Source organism: Papaver somniferum, unplaced genomic scaffold, assembly GCF_003573695.1.
Source record: "Papaver somniferum cultivar HN1 unplaced genomic scaffold, ASM357369v1 unplaced-scaffold_125, whole genome shotgun sequence".
Taxonomy (NCBI): Eukaryota; Viridiplantae; Streptophyta; class Magnoliopsida; order Ranunculales; family Papaveraceae; genus Papaver; species Papaver somniferum.
The window spans coordinates 19,404,915-19,425,305 of NW_020621603.1; the positions used below are offsets into that span (position 1 = coordinate 19,404,915).

General features: G+C 36.8%; 1 non-coding gene and 1 pseudogene across 1 annotated transcript; both read right to left on the minus strand.

The window, feature by feature from the left end:
- Window positions 1–2,257: 2,257 nt before the first annotated feature.
- LOC113331397 lies at window positions 2,258–9,364 on the minus strand (annotated as a pseudogene).
- Window positions 2,746–2,829, minus strand: LOC113331641. Its single transcript, XR_003351091.1, has one exon. It is a non-coding gene; the product is annotated as a small nucleolar RNA Z102/R77 (small nucleolar RNA).
- Window positions 9,365–20,391: the final 11,027 nt, after the last annotated feature.

Sequence of the window (20,391 nt, forward strand, 5' to 3'; positions counted from 1 at the left end):
TTCTGTTGATTGTTACTCGTCACCTTCTCGTTGTACTTGCGAAGTATTCGCTACTGTGTTTATTAGCTTGGGTAATAAGCTTGCATTCGCTGTTTGTGAGCTGGTGTTCGCAACTGGATATGATTCCATTTCATTTTGCCTTTCCTCTAGAGCAATGTATTCTTCTTGAAGTTCTCGCAATTCAGTCATTGTGATCGTATTCTTGACTCTGAAAATTTGGACATACAATAGGTTTGTTGCAAACATAGCATTGATAAATGATAATATAAGATATCATCTCATCACACGGCCAGCCATTTCGCTACACATAGTTCTCCATCTTTTAGTCAGGTGTTTCAAACTTTCGCCAATCCTTTGTTTTAATCCAAACACATCTTCTATACCAGGTCGCGAGGAATTATTACTTATATATGCCCCAAGAATGTAGTCTGCAAATGATTGAAGGATGTTATTGTGTTCTTTGGTAGACCTTCAAACCATTTTAACGCCTCTCCTGTTAAGCTGGATGCGAAATATTTGCACAATACGGCATCATGATTTTCCCATTGTAACATGCACCTCACATAGGCTTTAATGTGTTGAATTGCACAAGTTGTTCCATCAAAAATGCTGGTTAATGCGGGCAAATTGCATTTCGGTGGTATTCCTCCTAATTGTACTTCCCTTGTAAATGGAGTTTTCGCAGCTTCTTCTATTGCTTCATCCAATTGTCTTCTGCCTACTTCTCCTCTATTATTTAGCATTCCTCTCATTTCTTCTAATTCTTTCAAGATTTGTTTATTTACATGAATCTTGATCCATTGGTCTTTTTAATTTCGCCTCTCTTCTTCTGCGTTCATGTCTATCTTCTCTCGCGAAATTTTGCATTTCTCTTCTTCATTATCCTCTCGTCTTCTTCTGCGATTCTCTTCCTCATCTCTATCTTGAATTCGCATACGATGATGCCATTCGTTTCCCTTCCATGATTTTGTTCATTTCTTATCAATTTCATTCGCTGTCTTTCAGCCATCCTCTGTACTCTATCATACTCCTCATTGAGATTACCGTTATTCCGGTTTTGTGTACGCCTTCTTCCTCGATTGTCGTGATTGTTCTGGTGAATTGTCTCCTGAAGCTCTTGTTCTTCCATTTCCGCTCTCAATCTTTCACGTTCGCAGATTAAGCGTGCTTGTTCAGCATAATGTCTTTCAATTTCTTCTTCAATTGTCTGTTGATTTCTTTGATTTTCTCTTTCATGTAAAATTCTTCTTCATTCCTACCGATTTCCTTCACCATCTTGGTCATTTCGTCCCTGACGTTGTCCGTTCTCTTGATTTCCACCATTTTTCCCATCATCAAAAGTTTCATTTTGTGGAACGTAACAATCATCAACTCTTTCTCTATTTTCGCGATATTCTTCATTAGTATTTGATATTTCTTCTTGAATATTGTTTCCAGCATTGATTGTGGGTGAGTTTCGCCTCATTTCTCTCACTACGGGAAAAATCATCATTGACGACACAAGATAAGAGTTGCAGTACCCCTACGACAACTCCATTTCATGCATTGTGGAACGGGGGTATTGTAGAAAGTCCAAGTTTTTCTACAATGGTTGACAAGTGTTGTAAAGGGTGATGTGATTCATGGTTCGACAATAGTTTGTCATTGTTGTGATTTTCTTTCGATTTTTTTTGATAACCTAACACAACTCTTGCTTGTATTGTAGAACAATCGTGGACAACATAAGTAGCACATCGTAGAAACATATGCAACAACAATTACCAGTATTATGAATAATATTTGCACATCACTTGTATGAATTGTCGAACTATCTTGGACAACACAAACTTATGTTGTAAAGTAACTGTTTCGTAGTCGAAAACTGGAAGACAACATAGATTAGTATTGTGAATACTACTATCATTACACTTCCTAGAGTTGTACAACTATACTGAAAAACTCCTACTTATGTTGCAAGATTTGTTTTTACAATACCCTTAACAGTTGTAATATTTGAAGTAACAACTTCTGTTTTCTGTAAATGAATGTGTAACTACAACTTTTATTAGAAGTTGTGTGCATAAAACTATTTTGAAAAAAAAAATTATAGCTGAAACTGGATTGCCGAAAGTATTTCACATTCACATTAACTTTCCAGTGCAATACACTTACATTCATTCAAGTTAACCTACTAGTGTTAACCACATACATTCAAAAAAATGGCAGTGATACAAAAGTTAAGTTTTCTAAACACACTCCAAAAAGATTATGAAGATGTCTATGGGAACACTAATCGATCCTTGGGCCATGTAATAAAACTTCCGACAGCATTACTAACATACTTGAACTCTGAAGTTGGCATGTAGACATAAGCATCATCCACATGAGCAGTAATCACACACTGTATGCCAGATCATAATGAATCTGGAAACCGCATCCCATTCAAGTTACTATCATTTGTGGGGGAACTGCCATTTCTATTTCGGTAGGAGCCATCATTGAAGGCCTGACGAAGTCTTCTTCAACCTTAGGTTGGTGGATGGTAACATCAGGCAATGGAGTCATTGGACCATTCTTTCCTTTAGGATCCTAATCCAATATGTTTTTTGACCTTGATGCCAATAACACCTTGCTCAACAAAACAAACAACAATGAACTTTAAGTTAGAAGATGAACGGAACTTCCAGAAATAAAGAAAATATAACTCGGCACACAACAAAAGAAGTAAAACAGAAAAAAAAAGGCGCTCTTTAGTAGGACTTGAGAGAATGATCAGATAGACGGAATACATTTATGTCACCGTTTCGACAATCAAACCAATAGGGAAATTATCTAATCATCACCTCATACTCTCCACTGTCTCACTCTAAACAAAAATGAAACAAACAAAAGTAAACCAAACAACAATTAATATACTAATGAAAGATACAGTTTAAGTTAGTAACAATAAATGGTGTAGAAACTGACCAGTCTAAGAAGGACGTGTCTAACGGCTGAATCAATGTACTCGTAAATTAGCTGACCAGAAGAAATCATGTATCCATCCTTGAACTTCATTGACTTTGCACGAGCTTCCCTAAGCTTTTCACTCACAATAACCTGTAACAATTACAAACTTTAAATTTATATCATATCAAGCAGAACAAAGGGGTAAGACTGGAATATACGAAAGAATAGTAGCAGATTGTACCTCGTAACCTTAGGCACCACTTTCCATAATAAATCTCAAAACACCATAGCAAGCCATGAGCACAGAAATTGCATTAGTGATATATAATGAGATTTGATGATTCATAAATCAAAAGTCAGGACCCTTCAATAGATTTAAAAAATACAAGAATATAATCAAAAAGGAAAAAGCCAGGCTCTGCCAACAAGAAACTGACATTACTGCACAAATGGCCGTAGAACATTCTAATAGTCGAAAATAATACAAAAAACTGTAAGCAGATATATGACGGAATATGGCTACCCTAGCTGATAAACATGAAACTAAGGCATCATGAGCTAAATAGCTTGGAAAATCATAATTCATGTAGTCATCTTCCAACACAAAGTTGGTAACAAAGTATACCTATTTGCTTTATAGATGACACACAGATGTTCGTAGTATTTAACAAACGGCATGGTAGAAAAGAGCAACTGCGATTCAATTAAAAAACAGACAGTGCCTTTCACTCTCTCCATTATTGTTGAAACCACGCATATCCATATAAAATAAAAGTTTAACATGATTCACAAATGGCCGCAGAACAAGATGGTAAGTAAATCCCTTCTAAATGCTGGATAAGATCTTCAACAAAGCACAATAACTTGACTAAAACATGAGACAACTTGTAATAATCTCAAGATTTCCAACATATATTTGGAAGTACTGTAACCATACTTCCTAGTGTTCCCACACTTTCACACTTGCCCTATTAAGGAAAATTCAGGGAATGGAAAATTTCACAATTCAATTCATTCCACAATGTAAAATCTGAAGTGACATTATATTTATAACTGGTATCGTTTACCATCTACCAAATTCAAACAGTTTTATCTCATTCATATGGATGAGATACTCACCATAACCTTCTCAGTTTCTGCGTTAAAGTCGCGCAATTATAGGCTGGATATCAAACACCCTTGGTCAGCACTTCTAAAAACCACACAAGCACATAATTCACATCTTCAGCTTATTTGATTTGGTCTCATTTATAAATCCCCTGTGAAAATTGGTGCCTCAGAAGGTAGAAACCCCTGTGAAAATTGAAGTATTAGAAATCCAATTATCAATCAGTTCATCTAAATTCAATAATAAACTTTAAAAAGAAAAAAAAAATCAAACTTACATCAAGGGATAACTGAGAGCACAATTACTATTGTCCTGAACCCTAGCATTGAAATTGAATCATGAGAAGATGGGGTATCAGTGTATTCGAATCCATCTCATCTTCTTAACAGCAACTGCAGCAACGATTTACATCTCGTCTTGATTTCAATCCGTAGTTTTGAAATCCGATAGATTTAAGGTGCAACTTGGGTTAGGGCTGAATTTCTCTATGGTTAGAGATAGTGAGCTAATAGGTACCGATATTCCATTCTCAGTACCACCGTTTCAGCATATAACCAGTACCACTGCCATCAACATTACATTCTTCCATGTCTTCTTGTTCATATCCTGCTGCTATAAACACTACATTACATCATCTTTCACAGCTTTTACCTTAATATCAACCTCTCTAGAGATTCTTGAACATAACCAAGCCCCTACTGCCTATTTCATATCCATCTCATTCTCTGCATCAAGTTAATATCATGTAACAGCAACATTCCATTCCTGCACATATTTGACCATGGCTATCACTCAGCTCAAGTCCAGCACCAGACTCAGCTAACTCCATTATTTGTTTCAAACAACAACAACATGCCCTCAACATGCTCAAGTCGAACACCAGACTCAGCTAACTCCATTCACTTCTTCATTTCTTCATCACCAGTTCTGTCATTTACATCCTGAATCTCCAAAACTTGTTGTTTTTGTTCTCAACTGATGGAAACAGTTAACACCACCAGTTACATTCATCTATAGCAGCAGCAGTCTTCAAAACTTCAATATCAAACTGAAACCATGAATATCAACATTATACTTCTTCATCTGAAACCTAACAACAAGCACACAACCACACAATTACCACAAAACCCATCTTCTTATGATTGAAATCGAGCTCAGCTTCCCCTTTAATCAATTCAAATCTTCAAATCTATCACAGAATCATACATCCAACACAAACCCTAGCTCTGATTTTATCAATCCTCCAACACAATAGAACCCTAGTTCTTCATAAATCTGCTCATGTCTTCTATATATCTGAGGGAATCAATCGAACCCATCTCTGTTTTCAGTTGAAGCTCAGAAACCCTCATTTCGATTTCCATCTCCTCCCTGAGTTCTTCATCTGCATCTATGCTTGAATTAACTTCAAAAACTCTTGTCTTCTCTCAAACAGAACCTCACAGACCAATGGTACCATTTACTGCCAGAATTCATCCAAATCACCCATAGAATTTCACTATTTCGGTTGTCAACTCAGACTCTACCCAGCTAAAACATCAACCATTCAACCACAAACTCATCGTCCCCAATTGAGCTCAGAGATTTTGATTTTGATTTTGAAATCTAGGGTTTGTTTTTTTCAGCTCAACATTGAGATTCGGGGGGTTTTTATTTTTGTTTTGAAATCTAGGGTTCGGTTATGGGAATTGGGATGAGGTTCTAGATTGAGAAGAAGATTTTGATGAATTGAGAACTTCTAGAGATGGAAGAATTGAGTTATGTGATGAAGATTTGAAGGAAACTTGAGTTAGGGACGCAGTTGATTGTTACCGAGAAAAAATTCGGTTTTGTGTAACTTGAATCAGTGATGGGGTTGATTAGAATTTGGTTCAGATCTGGATTTGATGAGCTGCTACTATTGACTGTTGCGTATGAGAGAAAGGGGGAGTTAAAGAGAGAGATTGAGAGAAGATGATGAAGAAGAGGGGTCGAGAGAAGAGCAGCGGTGGTGATGGAGCGCCGTCGTCATCTGTGGAGTAGAGGTGTTCTTCAGCGGTGGTGATTGAGAGAAAAACAGATAGGAATTGGGTTCGAGTGGTTGAAGGAGGGTTATGCTTCGGAAAAAAAAAAGAGTGAATCCGAATGAAAATGATGGACGGTTGAGATTGTATTTGAGATGCTCATACGGATTAAGAAAAGATCTTGACGGTTGAGATTGTATTTAGGATGCTCATGCGGATTGAGAAGTATGTGTTTCATTTTGTGCTAATACGAGCTCATGTATTCGGTTTGATTATCAACCTTCGACACGAAAAAAATCCAAAAAAAATATGAATAAATGTAGCACATTCTTATCGACATTTTGATATAAAAAAATCCAAAAAATGTATAAGAATAAAGTTGAAAAATAAGAAATCAATCCGATAACTGGTGTGTTTCTTTGTGCTTTTGTGCTTTCTCTTTGTGCTTCCGGTTTGAATTTCGACTAGTTACATAGGTCATGAAGTAATTTTGACTAGTCATACATGTCATGAAGTAGCTTTAGTTCACATTAATAGCATGATATATCATCGAAATCGATAAATATGAAGCTCAATGTCGATTCAAACTTCAAATGTGGTATAACGACATACAAACTATGAACCAAGAAGCTCTGAGAGGGTTCTGACTTCAAACTTAGCACGATACATCATCAAAATCGATAAATATGAAGCTCAATGTCGATTCGAACTTCAAACTTGGTATAATGGCCTATAATCTATGAACCACGAAGCTCTGAGAGGGTTCTGACTTCAAAATTAGCATGATACATCATCGAAATTGATGAATATGAAGCTCAGTGTCGATCCAAACTTCAAGTTCGGTATAACGACTTACAAACTATGAACAAGAAGTCTGAAAGTCCACAAAAACGATGAATCCAACCATTTACTGGTAAGATTCCATGGAAATATTCTACGAAACCTTAAACATACACAAAACTTGGTAAGAACGATGAATCCATCCATTTACAGGTAAGATTCCTTCGGAATATGCTACGAAATCTTAAACAAACCCTATTTTTGCACATTGGATGCAAACCAGACTCCGAGATCGAAACCTGGCAGCGAGTGGACTACTCTAAGTCAGAAACTTGGTAAGAACGACGAATCCATCGATTTACAGGTAAGATTCCTTCGGAATATTCTACGAAACCTTAAACAAACCCTATTTCTACATATTGTATGCATACAAGGCTCCGAGATCGAAACCTGGTCGTGAGTTGACTACTCTAAGTCAGAAACTTGGTAAGAACGACGAATCCATCCATTTACAGGTAAGATTCCTTCAGAATATTCTAAGAAACCTTAAACAAACCCTATTTCTGCATATTGTATGCAAACCAGGCTCCGAGATCGAAACCTGGATAGGAGTGGACTACTCTAAGTCAGAAACTTGGTAAGAACGACGAATCCATCCATTTACAGGTAAGATTCCTTCGGGATATTCTACGAAACCTTATACAAACCCTATTTCTGCATATTAGATGCAAACCAGGCTCCTAGATCGAAACATGGCCGCGAGTGGGCTACTCTAAGTCAGAAACTTGGTAAGAACGACGAATCCATCCATTTACAGGTAAGATTCCTTGGGAGTATTCTACGAAACCTTAAACAAACCCTATTTCTCCATATTGTATGCAAACCAGACTCCGAGATCGAAATCTGGCAGGGAGTAGACTACTATAAGTCAGAAACTTGGTAAGAACGACGAATCCATCCATTTCCAGGTAAGATTCCTTCGGAATATTCTACGAAACCTTAAACAAACCCTATTTATGCATATTGGATGTAAACCAGGCTCCAAGATCGAAACCTGGCCGCGAGTGGACTACTAAGTCAGAAACTTGGTAAGAACGACGAATCCATCGATCTACAGGTAAGATTCCATCGGAATATTCTACGAAACCTTAAACAAATCCTATTTCTGCATATTGTATGCATACCAGGATCCGAGATCGAAACCTGGCCGTGAGTTGACTACTATAAGTCAGAAACTTGGTAAGAACGACGAATCCATCTATTTACAGGTAAGATTCATTCGGCATATTCTACGAAACCTTAAACAAACCGTATTTCTGCATATTGTATGCAAACCAGACTCCGAGATCGAAACCTGGCCGGGAGTAGACTACTAAAAGTCAGAAACTTGGTAAGAACGACGAATTCAGCCATTTACAGATAATATTCCTTCGGAATATTCTACGAAACCTTAAACAAACCATATTTCTGCATATTGTATGCATACCAGGCTCCGAGATCGAAACCTGGCCAGGAGTGGACTACTCTAAGTCAGAAACTTGTTACGAACGACCAATTCATTTACAGGTAATATTCTTTTGGAATATTCTACGAAACCTTAAAAAAACCCTATTTATGAATATTGCATGCAAACCAGGCTCGGAGATCGAAACCTGGCTGCGAGTTGACTACTCTAAGTCAGAAACTTGGTAAGAACGACGAATCCATCAATTTACAGGTAAGATTCCTTCGTAATATTCTACGAAACCTTAAACAAACCCTATTTATCCATATTGTATGCAAACCAGGCTCCGAGATCGAAACCTGGCCGTGAGTGGACTACTCTAAGTCGGAAACTTGGTAAGAACGACGAATCCATCCATTTACAAGTAAGATTCCTTCAGAATATTTTGCGGCTTAGTCACCTGAGCATTTTTTTTGGACATTATATTTTGTTTCACAACTCTTATAAAGGGTTGTCTTAAAATTAGTATATTAAAGAACCAGAAACTTGACAGAACTTGTGATAGTGTAGGAATGGTTAGTGGTGTAGACTTTCATGCAGGAGGCTGAGGATCAAATCCCCCATCCACATTTCTGCCAACGTTCTATATTTTTACTTCAACAACACTTATAAGTGTTGTTATGCATTTTTATTAAGAAAAAAAAACAACCAAAACTTGTGAACGGTAAGGATGGTTGATGAGCTAGACTTCTATGCAGTAGATTCATGTTCGAATCTCCCTTCTAATCTCATTTTTTCCAACATTCTATATTTTTACTTCAACAACACTTATAAGTGTTGTTATACGTTTTTATTAAAAAAAGAAAAAAAAACAAAACTTGTGAATTGCAAGGATGGTTGATGAGCCAGACTTCCATGCAGTAGGTTCATGTTCGAATCTCCCCTCTAACACTATTTTTCATCATCATATTTTGGTGTTCTTCAACAACTCTTGTGAAAATTGTGATAGGCTTAGTCACTACCTTTATGGAACAGAGTTGTTATAGATAAATGTCGTCACAACGTTTTTGCTTAAGGAGTTGTCGTTTGTTTTCTTAGCGCAACCCCTTGTTTCCTAAGGGTTGGCAGTGATGATATACGACAACTCTTCCTTTGAAACCAGTTGTAAAACAAATGACTTTCTACGATGTTTAGCGAAGAGTTGTAAATCTCCAGTTGTAGATGTATATTTTTCCCGTAGTGTCTTCTAGTCGATCTTGAATATGATTTTGTAATACTTCTCGATCTTATATTCTGTAGTCTTATATTCTCCATCCTTAATTCGTGATTTTGCCTTTTTAGATTTGCACGTTCTTCTGCCTCAGCTCTTCTTTCTTCATGTATTCTTCGTCTCAACGTTTCTAACGCTCCAATTTCCTCATCTCCATGAATTATTCCTTCATCTGCTTCTTGATTTCTTTCTTCCTATCTATAATTTCTGTTTTGTTGCTCTTCTTCTACTTCTTCTACCGAATTTGATTGCCAAGTGTGTATACTCACCCTATCATAATCTGTATTCCTCTCTTAAACTAGTGTTTGTTGAATTGGTGGTTGAATTTGATTTTCTCTATTACTTCTCATTCTAGTAGATTCTCCCATTTCACTTCTTTCTCTCCCAGCAATTCTCTTGCTTCTTCTAACAGTAGTCGGTTGTTCGGAGGTATTTCTTCTTCTAGCCATTTCTTCAATGTTAACAATATTGCAAGAAATTATGGAAAATTCTTAATCAATCACTCTAAATTTTCACAAATCTCAATATTAATTTTCAGCTTTTTCTAGAATAATCTTCAATCATTCCCTGTTTTTAGCGCCATTATGTAGTTGCAGGAAATCCTACACTACACCCCTCATATGATTTCATTATTAATCAACTCATTTTTAGGTTTACACTCTTAATTTTATTGATCAATCTTTGAATGTTCTTACAAGAAAAGATAAATAAATCAAGAATCACCTCTGCTCTAGACTTTCTCTCTCCTATTTACTTGTTTCTTACTCAAAAAAGATCTCTCTCTTTTCTTTACAACTTGAACGAATATTTATAGAGAAATACATAGTGGATGACAGCTAATCTGTCCTTTATTTTCGGGTATAATCTGCGACATTCTCGCAACCTTACCAATATTAATTTCGCAAGCTCTCTAATTTTCGCAGGACTACCACATCTTTCTCATGATCTTAACTGACGTCATTTATTATATTCTTCCTGAAATTGTTCTGCGATGCTGTTGTATTGTGTTGCTGATAATTTCGTTGAAATATTGTCGTTGCGAGATTTTGATCCTACATATGGTTGACCTTTTAGGTTACTATGTTGGACCAACATACACGTACACGTTTGGGCACGGTTTCCACAAACCCAGTAAACGTATATCTCAAGTGTGTGTGATAAGCTAAGTTTTCGATCTAACGGTTGAGAAATATTAGCTTGAATCTAAATCAGGTTTTCATCTAACGGTGAATATTGATTGCTTTGCAACTAAGTCAAAACCCTAATTTGAAGACTATATATAAGAGACATCTAGCATCGAGAAAAACTAATCCCCACACGTCTGTGTGCTACTAGTGTTATCGATAGAGTCAATCTCCATTAACTCTTGAGTTTCTTCTCTAAACTCGAGTTAACGACATAAAGACTTCATTGGGATTGTGAAGCCAGACCGATACTACTTTTATCGTAGTTGTGTGATCTGATCTTGCATCTTCTATCCTACGAGTACAATCGATTGATTGGCTTGAGATCGTGAGAGTTTTCCGATAGGAAAGATAAAGAAGTCAAAAACATCTTCGTCTCACTGTTTGTGATTCCTCGACAATCCGCTTGTGTAGTCAGGAAGGATTGTAGAGAGGTGATTGATTAATCTAGGCTGTTCTTCGGGAATATAAGACCGGATTATCAATTGGTTCTTGTTCACCTTGATTTCATATCTTAAGACGGAACAAAAACCTAGGGTTTTTCTGTGGGAGACAAATTTATCCTTTGATAGACTTTTCTTTGTGAGACATATTTGTTTATTATCAAGTCATCGATTTTGGGTTGCAGCAACTCTTGGTTGTGGGTGAGATCAACTAAGGGAATCAAGTGCGCAGTATCCTGCTGGGATCAGAGGCGTAGGAGTACAACTGTACCTTGAATTAGTGGGAGACTGATTGGGGTTCAACTATAGTCCAGTCCGAAGTTAGCTTGGAGTAGGCTAGTGTCTGTAGCGGCTTAATACAGTGTGTATTCAATCTGGACTAGGTCCCGGGGTTTTTCTACATTTGCGGTTTCCTCGTTAACAAAATTTCTGGTGTCTGTGTTATTTCATTTTCCGCATTATATTGTTTATCTTTATAATTGAAATAATGCAGGTTGTGCATTAAAGTTTAATCGATTAGAGATCCGACCTTGTGGTTGTTGATTTCATTGATTAACACTTGGACATTGGTCTTTGGTACCGTCCAAGTTATTCCTTGTATTTGATAAAGACTCGCTATTGTTTTTAGCTTGAGTAAAAATCAAATCAAGAGAGAGATATTAACTCCTTGATATACTTTTATCTAGATTGAGTCTGACTGTCTAGTTGATTCTATAGCAAAGTATTTCGGAGTTAGTCCATACAGATTGCTAAGCGAAATATTGGGTGGTGTTGCTAGACCCCCGCTTTTTCAATTGGTATCAGAGCAGGCAAACACACTGAAACCTCATCAGTCTGTGTTTGTAGCGATCTGACTCTATGGACATAGGTGCTATCTCTACTAATGTACCACCAGTATTCGATGGCTCTAATTACTTATGGTGGAAAATTGTTATGCGAGCCTTCATCCAGTCGCGTGATTTTCAATCATGGGTATATGTTGTCAATGGCTATCATGTGCCTGTTGTTGCAGCTGGAGACGTAAACGTTCCCAAGAATATTGGTGAATACAATGCTGCCGAGATTCTTTCTGCAAAGCAAAATTCTGAAGGATTAAATTCTATCATACATGTCATTGCCCTAAGTCTTCAACACCATGTGTCTAATTGCACTAGGTCTAAAGATGCTTGGGATATCTTAGAAAGCATATTTGAAGGTAACTCTAGTGAAAAGGAAGCTAGGATTCAAAATCTTAATTCTGATTGGGAAAACCTTCGTATGGCAGATGAAGAATCATTTGATGAGTTTAATCACAAAGTGTCTAAAATTGTTAATGCATCTTTTGCATTGGGTAAGACTATTCCTGAAAAGGACATTGTGATGAAAATTTTCAGATCGCTGCCATCTAGATACGAGTCTAAGAAGCATGCCATCGTTAAGGGGAATAACCTCGATAATCTTTCCAGAAACACCTTGTTTGGAAAGCTAAAGATCTTTGACCATGAGCATACATCCAAAGTCGGTAAGGATGTTTCCTTTAAAGCACAGAAGAACACCAAATTACTTGTCAAAGGTAAAAGTGTTCATGTCTCTGAGGATGATTTTTCGGATGAAGATCTTGACAAATCAGTCTACTTGATCACAAGACAGTTTAGGGATCTTCTGTTGAAGAGAAGTAAACGGTTTTCAAGAGACAAACCTAAGTCATCAGACAAACCTCACGGTCGCGTACCTCCTAAAAACAGGGATGTTGACGAGGCTGATGACGAGGACATGCCTCAGTGCTTTAAGTGTAAGGGTTTTGGCCATTTTGCTAACGAATTCCCAAATCGTAGAAAATACACTGGGAACAAAGGTCTAGCTGTAACACTTGATGAAATGTCTGAAACCTATGATTCTGATGAAGATAGAAAATCAAGTGTAGGGCTTCTTTGTGAAAACATCGATTTTGATACTTGTAACAATACATATATCAACCTCAATGGGTTCGGAGAAGAAGGAAACCCAATCAAGATGGAAGATTCACTGAATCTGGTAACTGGAAACCCTATCAGTGATGTTTCAGGATCAACAGTATGTCTTGTTGCTTGCACATCTCAGATGCCTGAATACTATCCAAGATTGACGTGCTCGTTTTGTTCAGTGAAAGGACATGAACTATCAAGGTGTTACAAATACAAGCACCAAATAAGGCGCGCAAGCAAACTTCAACGAAGAGCAGATCGATTAGCAAGAAAGCTGAAACTTGCTCAGAAGACCGCCGAGGTATGTAGGATCTTATCTTCGTCTAAGAAGTTGGTTTCCAGGGATAGATAAGACCATTTGAAAAGAAAATATGGTCAAATCAGTTTGATAGACAGATATCAGAGGATTCCTCTCATGAGGAAAAAGATGGAAAAATCGTTGTTGATCGCAACGCAACTTGATTGTGTTGTTCGGAAAATCTTGTCCCATGTGCCTGATCGAAAAGAGACAAGATTGAGTGTTGATCCCAGCTTCAGAAAAAAAAAATTCCTTCTCTTTTTAGATTTGTTATTTTTGTCTATCAAGTAAAAGAAAGGGTTATTATCGACAATTCTACTCTTTATAGGATTTTAGAGTTGGGCGTATGCGAACCTGTCAATAGGTTTCGAACCCTACATTCCTTTTTCTCTTTTTGACATCCTTTAAGACTGCTTGTTGAGTTAAGTGATTCCATCACATAAATCCAGTTGTTCATAACTGTTCTCAAAGCACTATGTCATCAGATGGAAAGGATGTCAACATGATTGTTAAGCCATCAATCAAGGAAAAAGAGAAATCTCCTGTTTCTAAGTCCCTGAAAAGAAAAAGAAGGATTACAAGAAAACCCAGGGCTGTTCCTTCTAACTCTCAGAAGTTTTCCGATATTCTTGATGAGTTAAAGGAAATAAGAAGGGAGATTTGTGTAATAAAGACTTTCGTGTCTAAATCCTTGGAAATTCAGAGGACCCTAATTCAACCTCTTCAGCCAAGACAGTTCGTGGGTATTGACACTTATCTCCGTGAACCTTATGTCCCGATGGTTGTCGATAACAAGGAGTTCGGGAATGATAAAGAATTTCTCAAAGGAATTGTTGCCTAGTATATCTTCTTTTTGGATTAGTTGGAAGAATAACTAGCGTTTTGAATAGCGAAGATTATGACTACACATAGCTATTTTTTTCATCTTCTTATGTTTATTTTTTAGGTTTATTGGTTTTAAATTCTAAAAATATTTGGAGGATGATGTTATTGCAGTATTAATCTTTATGATTTTGTGATATTGCAATATGTTTATGGGATATGTATTGTTTGCGTCCGTAAACTTGAAGGTCCCATTTGTTGTCAAAAGTAAAGTCGTTCATGAATTGGTATTCGTATTAATGAAAGGACGAATGGACTTTTGACAAATAGAAAAGTTATGCATATGCAGTCATTTACTTGATGGAAAATAGGATAAAATCTTTTGTGTGACAAGGATAAAGTCTATTATGTCATTATGCATATAGTGATGGAAAGATAGAATAGATACTTGTATGAATTCCGCGGTATTGATCTTCTTTGATCCATTCCTTTTGTATTACCGTGAAGGCTCCATTGTGTGTCTTATGTTGAGCACGATACAACTAAGTCGATTATTCTTATTTTCTTTGTTGGTTGTTCCATAAGATGCTATATGTTGAGCATTATGAACTAAATTAATCATCTTGGTTGGTTATTTAGTTATTTGCTCCGAAAGTCTTCTTTTGTCGAGCAAAACTTTTGATAATTAAATTGATTACCTTCGTGATTAGTTTGGTTGTTTGTATTACAATTAGATTAATTATGGGTTCTCTTGTAATTAGTCTAGTTGAGTTTTCATATATTCCACAAGTTCTTGTGTTGAGTATATGAAATATTATACTAGCTATGTTCTATTGGTTGATGTAGTCGTATATTCCGTAAGGTTTTCCTTATGTTGAGTATGTGAACGATTAAGCTAGTCATCTCAGTATGATTACCTTAGTCGTAGCTCCGTAAGTTTACTTATGTTGGGCACAATCAATTAAATTGATCACTTTTGTGGTTTGATTTAGTTGTGTATTCCAATTAAATTAATCATGGGTTTACTTGTGATTAATTTGATTAGTTTTGCATATAGAAAATCATTTTCCTATGGTTTTTGGTGTCCAATTAAAAAATCCTTCTTTTCCTTCGAAATTAAGGTCTCTCTTGTTGTTCTCTCGGGAATGACATCAAATGGGGGAGAGTTCTTTTGAACTTGTGCTTAATGGTAATATCTTGCGAGGTGTGCGGCTGTGGAATTTTATAGGGGTTATCTTGTATCTTAAAACTCCTTGATGAATGCATTTAGATTCGGCTTTATGATTGCATCTAAAGTAAGTTGGTATGTATTTTTTTCTTTTAGTCTATGAAACGTCTCTTCTCGGAAATTTCATTAGGAACCCGTTCTTGTACCTTTGCCAATTTTATTGACAAAAAGGGGGAAAATTAATGTGTAGTTCTACTACATATACATATGGTTTTCGGATCATTGTGTAAGGGGGAGTGGTTTCCATGTGATATGGAGTATTGACTAAGGGGGAGTGATACATATCACCGTAGTATTATTGTTAAAGTCGTGATGCAATTGGACTTTGATGTTACATAATAATACTATGTCACTGTATAATGATGATCGAGAATCTCGATTTCTCTCATCGTTATAGCAACGGATCTTCAACAACGGTGATGCTAAACTTACAACCTTTGGGATCATTGGAGTACTTTGAAGGACGAAGATTTCAGGGAACGTTGAAGATTAGACTATGGAATAGGAGCCACTAAAGTTTATCTTTTTTGTATATGTATTAATAGTTTTGGAACTAAAATTGACAAAGGGGGAGATTGTTAGAGCATAGATCGGTCGACCTCGCATGCGTTGCTATATCAAGCATGTTTGTCAATGTTAGTGACCAAAACTATGAGTCTTGATTTCTAGTGTACATAGCTAAGTCTCGGACTAGGATAGAAAAGTGTAGTTGAGCTCAAGGACTTCATGGAGATTCATCATACAACGACGAAGATCTACTGAAGGAACCGTGGAACTTCATCAACAATAAGGTATATGGAGACTTGAGCTTATCTATCACTCAAAAGTCTATCTCTTCTATCTCCTACTTCTTATGAGACAAAAGTCGTATGCTATATAGACTGGATCATACACATTTGATATTTCGAGCCGAGTATATCTCACCTATCTATATATCGAAATCATGTGTTGGTAAAGCGTTTCACTTTGATCGGGTTTATCTTCACCTAATGACAAAAGTCATAATGTTTCAATCACTTTGAAAATCGCTTTGACAAGAAATAGTGTAACAACTATATAACGTCCTCTAAGAATGTTTCAATGGTTGGAATGAGAGTTTAGGTATATATAACCAATGATGGATATAAGCATTGTGTGGAAACACATATGTGCATAAGTCATATTTCTTAATCCGAAGTTTGTGAACTTTGTTGATTGAGAGAAACCGGAGGAATTGGCTTTGCCAAGTCCGCGAACTCAGTTTGCGAACTCAGTCCGCGAACTGACGGAAGTTCTCTTGCCGAAAATTTCTGCTGGGATTTTATAAAAACTTGTTTGTGTGTTTAGTCCGCGAACTGGCGGAAGTCTCATTACCGAGATTTTCTGCTGAGTTTGGAAAACTCTGTCGGTTGTATTAAGTCCGCGAACTTGTTTGCGTACTTGAGTGGGTTATGATCTAAAGATTTGCTCTGAACATGAAACTTAAATTACTAAGGAATGCAATATGCAAACCATGGCTATAAAGTTCATGAGCCGATTCAATCGAATCGAATCATCTTTGTTTCAATTGTGTCTTGTGTAGTTACATAAGATCTCATAGAAATTGAACAACTCTCTCACTAGTTCATTTGAGTCAATTGAACTAGTTATGGTGAAGAAGAACAAGGTTAATATGAAATGTTCATATGGTTGACCTATTGGGTTACTATATTGGACCAACATACACGTACACGTTTGGGCACGGTTTTCACAAACCCAGTAAACGTATATCTCAAGTGTGTGTGACAAGCTAAGTTTTCGATCTAACGGTTGAGAAATATTAGCTTGAATCTAAATCAGGTTTTCATCTAACGGTGAATATTGATTGCTTTGTAATTAAGGCAAAACCCTGATTTGAAGACTATATATAGGAGACATCTAGCATTGGGAAAAACTAATCCCCACACGTCTGTGTGATACTAGTGCGCTCGCTGGAGTCGATTCTCCTCTAACCTTTGGTTTTCTTCTCTAAAACCAGGTTAACTACTTAAAGACTTCATTGGGATTGTGAAGCCAGAGCGATACTACTTTTATCATAGTTGTGTTATCTGATCTTGCATCTTCTATCGTACGAGTACAATCTTTGATTGGCTTGAGATCGTGAGAGTTCTCCGATAGGCAAGATAAAGAAGTCACAAACATCTTCGTCTCACTGTTTATGATTCCTCAACATCTGCTTGTGTAGTCAAGAAAGATCGTTGAGAGGTGATTGATTAATCTAGGATGTTCTTCGGGAATATAAGACCGGATTATCAATTGGTTCTTGTTCACCTTGATTTCATATCTTAAGACGGCACAAAAACCTAGGGTTTCTGTGGGAGACAGATTTATCCTTTGATATACTTTTCTGTGTGAGACAGATTTGTTTATTATCAAGTCTGCGATTTTGGGTTGCAACAACTCTTGTTTATGGGTAAGATCAACTAAGGGAATCAAGTGCGCAGTATCCTGCTGGGATCAGAGGCGTATGAGTACAACTGTACCTTGAATTAGTGGGAGATTTATTGGGGTTCAACTATAGTCCAGTCCGAAGTTAGCTTGGAGTAGGCTAGTGTCTGTAGCGGCTTAATACAGTGTGTATTCAATCTGGACTAGGTCCCGGGGTTTTTTTGCATTTGCGGTTTCCTCGTTAACAAAATTTCTGGTGTCTGTGTTATTTCATTTTCCGCATTATATTGTTTATCTTTATAATTGAAATAATACAGGTTGTGCGTTAAAGTTTAATCGATTAGAGATCCGACCTTTTGGTTGTTGATTTCATCGATTAACACTTGGACATTGGTCTTTGGTACCGTCCAAGTTATTCCTTGTATTTGATAAAGACTAGCTATTGTTTTTAGCTTGAGTAAAAAGCAAATCAAGAGAGAGACATTAACTCCTTGAGATACTTTTATCTAGATTGAGTCTGACTGTCTAGTTGATTCTCTAGCAAAGTATTTCGGAGTTAGTCCATACAGATTGCTAAGCGAAATATTGGGTGGTGTTGTTAGACCCCCGCTTCTTCAATTTCAATTATATAACAAAATATAACGCGGAAAATAAATAACATAGACACTAGAATTTTGTTAACGAGGAAACCGCAAATGCAGAAAAACCCCGAGACCTAGTCCAGATTGAACACACACTGTATTAAGCCTCTACAGACACTAGCCTACTCCAAACTAACTTTGGTCTGGACTGTACTTGAACCCCAATCAATCTCACACTGATCCAAGGTACAGTTATGCTCCTACGTCTCTGATCCCAGCAGGATGCTACGTACTTGATTCCCTTAGCTGATCTCACCCACAACTAAGAGTTGCTATGACCCAAAGTCGAAGACTTTAATAAACAAATCTGTATCACACAGAAAAGTCTACGGTAATAGATAAATCCGTCTCCCACGAATATACCTACGAGTTTTGTTCCGTATTTTGATAAATCAAGGTGAACAGGAACCAATTGATAAACCAGATTTATATTCTCGAAGAACAGCCTAGTATTATCAATCACCTCACCATAATCCTAATCGACGCAACGAAAAAATATATTGTGGAATCACAAACGATGAGACGAAGTATTTGTGATTACTTTTCTATCTTTCCTATCAGAGATATAAATCTCGAGCCAATTATTACAATTGTACTCGTAACGATAGAAGATGCAAGATCAGATCACACAACTATAAGAAAAGTAGTATCGGTCTGGCTTCACAATCCCAATGAAGTCTTTAAGTCGTTAACCTGGTTTTAGAAGAAGAAACCAAAGTTTAAAGGAGAATCGACTCTAGCTATGGAATTAGTATCACACGTAAGGTGTGGGGATTAGGTTTCCCAGTTTCTAGAGTTATCCTTTATATAGTCTTTCAAATCAGGGTTTGCAATCAATGTTAGCTTGGTAACAAAGCATTCAATATTCACCGTTAGATGAAAACCTGATTAGATTCAAGCTAATATTTCTCAACCGTTGGATCAAAAACTTAGCTTGTTACACACAAATGAAATGTCTAGTTTTGGGTTTATGTAGCCGTTCCCAAACATTAACATTTGTTGGTTCAACAATATTTAACCAAATGGTTAGCCATATGATTACTTTCATATCCATCATATTCTTCTTCACCATAACTAGTTCAAATGACTCAAATGAACTAGTTAGAGGGTTGTTCAATTGCTTAGATCTTATGTAACTACACAAGACACAATAGAAGCAAAAACGGTTTGATTCACTCGAATCGGTTCATGAACTTTATAGCCACGGTTTGCAAAAGCATTCCTTAGTTTATATAAACATGAGTTCAAGAACAACCGATTTTAGATATAACCTGCTCAATTTCGCGGACTGGGTTCGCGGACTTAAGCTCACGGAAGGAGTTCACAAACTCCAGCAGAAATTCTCGGGTTGAGAACTTCGGCCAGTTCGCGGACTTGGCTCACGCCACATTCTGTTTCTCTTGATCAACAAAGTTCGCAAACTTTGGTTCAAGGAATAAGAACTTATACATATATGTGTTTCCACAACAATGCTTATATCCTACCAATGTTCATGTAATCTAAACTCTTATTTTCAATCATTGAAACATTCTCAGGGGACGTTATATAGCCGTTATTCACATACCATTTTTCGTCAGAGCAATTTCCAAAGTGATTGAAACATAACATGACATTTGTCACTAGGTAAAGATGAATAAGGCTAAAGCGAAAGCTTACCAACACATATTTCGAGAAATAGATAGACGAGTTACACTCGGCTCGAAATAGCAAATGTGTATAATGAAAGTCTATATATCAAAACGACTTTTGTCTCAAGAGTAGGAGATATAGTAGATAGACTTTTGAGTGACAGATAAGTTCAAGTCTCCACATACCTTTTAGTCGATGAAGATCCACCAGTTCCTTGAGTAGTCCTTCGTCTTTTATGATGATTTCCATGGAGTCTTGAGCTCA